Source organism: Sciurus carolinensis, unplaced genomic scaffold (assembly GCF_902686445.1).
Source record: "Sciurus carolinensis unplaced genomic scaffold, mSciCar1.2, whole genome shotgun sequence".
Classification (NCBI taxonomy): Eukaryota; Metazoa; Chordata; class Mammalia; order Rodentia; family Sciuridae; genus Sciurus; species Sciurus carolinensis.
The window spans coordinates 520,167-524,006 of record NW_025920178.1 but is presented as its reverse complement, the minus strand read 5'-3'; the positions used below and the strand labels follow the sequence as shown (position 1 = coordinate 524,006).

The window sequence follows — 3,840 nt, the reverse complement described above, 5'->3', positions numbered from 1 at the left end:
TAAGAGAGAAACTGCAGGTCACATTAGAGGTAAACCAATAAATCTTGCTACAGATTTCTCAACTCAAATCCCCCAAAAAAAGGGGGGCATGGAATGAGATTTTGAAGCTCTAAAATAAAAAAAAAAATTGTCAACAAAAATTGTTGTATCCAGCAAAGCTCTCTTTCATATTCAATGGGGAATTTAAAAAAAAAAAAAAAAAAACTTTTGTGAGAAGGATAAACTAAAGGAATATATAACAACCAAGCCAGCACTACAAAGAGAAATTGCACATAGAGAAACCCAAAAGCAAAACACCAAATTTTCAAATATATGGAGATCAACAGAAGACATATCATCTAAATGAGAACAAAGATAGAATCAAATGAAAAAAAAAAAAAAAACAGAAACAAATATCCATAAAGACACTGAATGCAAAAGTTCTCAACTATCCCATTAAAAGACATAGATTAGCAGAATAAATGAAAAAAGAAGATCCAACCATATGCCATTTACAGGAGACTCATCTCATAGTTAAAGACACTCACAGACTGAAAATAAAAGAATGGGGAAAAATATTTCATGCAGTATTCAAAAATAAGCCAGAGTAGACATTGTCATATCTAACAAAGCAGATTTTAAGCAAAAATTGGTCAAGAGAGACCAAGAAGGCCATTACAAACTAGTAAAGGGAACAATTCAATAAGAGGAAATAATGATAATTAATATGTATTTCCCAAATGTCAATGCACCCAATACATTTGATAAACTACACCTTGGCATTAAATCCCAGATAGACCCCAATACAATAGTACTGACAGGTTTCAACACACCTTTATCACCACAGAACAGTCATAAAAAAAAAAAAAATTCAATCAAGATATATGCAAATTAAATACTACTCTAAGTCAAATGGACCTAATTTAAGACATCTACAGAATTTTTCACCCCCAACCTTCTTAGCAGTTAATGGAATTGTCTGCAAAATAGTTATAAGATGTCACAGTGTAATTCTCAGCAAATACAAAAGAAAAAAAAAAAAAAAACGGATATAATCCCATACATCATATCAGACCACAATAGAAGGAAACTAGGAAAATAATAGAAACCATACAAGCACATGGAGACTCAACAATACTCTTTTAAATGAACAATAGACCTAGGAAGAAATGGTGCTGGGCAAACTGGATATCCATAAGCCAAAGAATGAAAGTAGATCCCTATATTTCACTCTGCGCAAAAGTCAAATCAAGGGAAGCTTCTGCTGGCGGACCAGGAAGTAGCTGAAGACTGAGCGATGGCAGTTGGGGAGGCCTCCCTTCAGGACAGACCCGATGCTACTGCAACCCTGCTGTAGAGCAGACCTGGGCAGCAGGCTCCGGGACCCGAGGGATGGAGGGGTCTAAGACGTCCAGCAGCACCATGCTGGTGAGCTTCGTGTGCCAGCGCAGCAGTCAGCCTCTGAAACTGGACATGAGCTTCAAGATCCTGGACCGTGTTACCATCCGAGAGCTCACAGCTCCATTACTTGCCACAGCGCGGGCAAAACCAGGAGACACCCAGGAGGAAGAGTCTAACTCCGGAGAGGAGCCATTTATTGAACTCGCCAGGATGGTGTCTCTCGCAGATTCATCCCCCCAGCTAGGATGATTTCTACAGAAAGTGCTCACAGCTTCGCTCTGATCAGGGAGGCATCTGATGGCGGCACTATGGAGAATCTCAGCTGGAGACTGAAGGTCACTTGGAATCTTTTTGACATCATGTTGGGTCAGACAGATGTGGATCACCCACTGTGTGAAGAATGCACAGATACTCTTTTAGACCAGAGGGATACTTAGCTCAATGTCACTGAAAATGAGTGTCAGAACTACAAATTCTGTCTGGAGATGCTAGAGCAAATGAATGAGGATGACAGTGAGCAAGTACAGAGAGAGCTGAAGGAGCTGGCATTAAAGGAGGAAAGGTGATCCAGGAGCTGGAAGATGTGGAAAAGAACTGCAAGGTAGTGGCAGAAAATCTGGAGAAGGTCCAGGCTGAGGCTGAGAGACTGGATCAGGAGGAAACTCAGTATTAGAGGGAACACAGTGAATTTAAATGGCAATAGCTAGAGCTGGATGAGCTGAAGAATGTAGAAAATCAGATGTGGTATGTCCAGATGCAACTGGACAAGCTGAAGAAATCCGACGTCTTTAATGCAACCTTCTATATCTGGCACAGTAGACAATTTGGCACATTTAATAACTTCACACTGGGTCACCTGCTGAGTGTTCCTGTGGAACGGAATGAGATTAATGTTTCTTGGGGTCAGACAGTGTTGCTGCTTCATGCCCTGGCCAATAAGATGGGTCTGACATTTCAGAGGTATCGACTTGTTCCCTATGGAAATCATGCATATCTGGAATCTCTGACAGACAAATCTAAGGAGCTGCCATTATATTGTTCTGGGGGGTTGTGGTTTTTCTGGGACAACAAGTTTGCCCATGCAATGGTGGCTTTCCTGAACTGTGCAGCAATTCAAAGAAGAGGTGGAGAAAGGCAAAACACGATTTTGTCTTCCTTACAGGATGGATGTGGAAAAAGGCAAGACTGAAGACACAGGAGGCAGAAGTGGCTCCTATTACATCAAAAGCCAGTTTAACTCTGAGGAACAGTGGACAAAAGCTCTCAAATTCATGCTGACAAGTCTTAAGTGGGGTCTTGCTTGGGTATCCTCACAGTTTTATAACAAGTGACTTTCCTTTTATCTTAGGGGGATATTTGTCTTAAAGGCTTTAAATTATTTTGTTTGCAAAAAAAAAAAAGTTCTAAATTTGGAAAATATTAAATGGCACATGTTTACAATACCAAGAGACAAAGCCACTTTATGTTAAATTATCATATGACAGTTTCCAGAGCTACAACATGCCATGTACAGTTACCAGCCCTTGTCACAGTTTTGCTCCTAACCCCATGCCTTCTCTTTCTTCTACCCCTGAAACACAACTAATTTAAATTAGATTTATTTTTTAATTGAACTGAGATTGATGTGTTTTCACTGGATTTCATTTCTCTCAGCTTCTGCATTTAAAATCTAAAATATAGGGGGGCTGCCCTGAGGAGGAGGAGGTGCACAGTGAGTTACTTGGTCTCCAAGCGACCACACAGAACACCAGGTGGCTGCCTGGAGGAAGAAGTGTGCGGCGGGTCGCTGGGACTGGGAGCATCTGTACGAGGCTCCAATGGCTGCTCAGAGGAGGGGCCACATAGCCAGGCGATTAGGTGCAAAGCAGGGTCCCAGGACCTACACGGCTTCTCGGTGGAAGAGCTGCACAGAGACAAGCTGAGGGGCGGAGCAAAGGTTCCAGGACTGTGGACAACTTCACTGAAAGGGGCAGCCTAAGGAGACTCGTCTGCAAAGGGCAACGCTCCCAGGCCCAGGAGGTAGGTCCGGGCTCCTGGGAACATTGTCTAGGAAGGCTGCCCTGCCCAGGCAGTAGTTGTGGATTGAAGGGAACCTCCAGGAGGGGAACTGACCAGTGAGACCTCCCCACCAGGTGAGTCTTCCCCGCCGGGTGAGGTTTTCCCACAAGGACGGTAAAACCAGAGACACAGGCACAAACAGGTCTTGCCTCAGCCTGCAGCCTAGTTCCTCTTTGGTTGAGCATTGGTCAACAAGTGGAGGCACCTCTGCCCACTAGCAGGGAATATATCCCACCTGAAGGCGACCACCCCTAGAGAGGCAGCCTCCTTGTGGAGCACCACATTATCAACGACCTCCAAGACTGCAGGCTACTGAAGGCTAAGGATAGACTAGAAATCTTCAGGAACATTATAAGTCAATAGAGGAAATCTGCAACATTTCAGCAGTTCACTGATACCTGA

The 3,840-nt window shown here is 43.2% G+C and overlaps 1 pseudogene; it reads left to right on the top strand.

The window, feature by feature from the left end:
• Positions 1–1,371: 1,371 nt before the first annotated feature.
• LOC124974806 (beclin-1-like) lies at positions 1,372–2,711 on the top strand (annotated as a pseudogene).
• Positions 2,712–3,840: the final 1,129 nt, after the last annotated feature.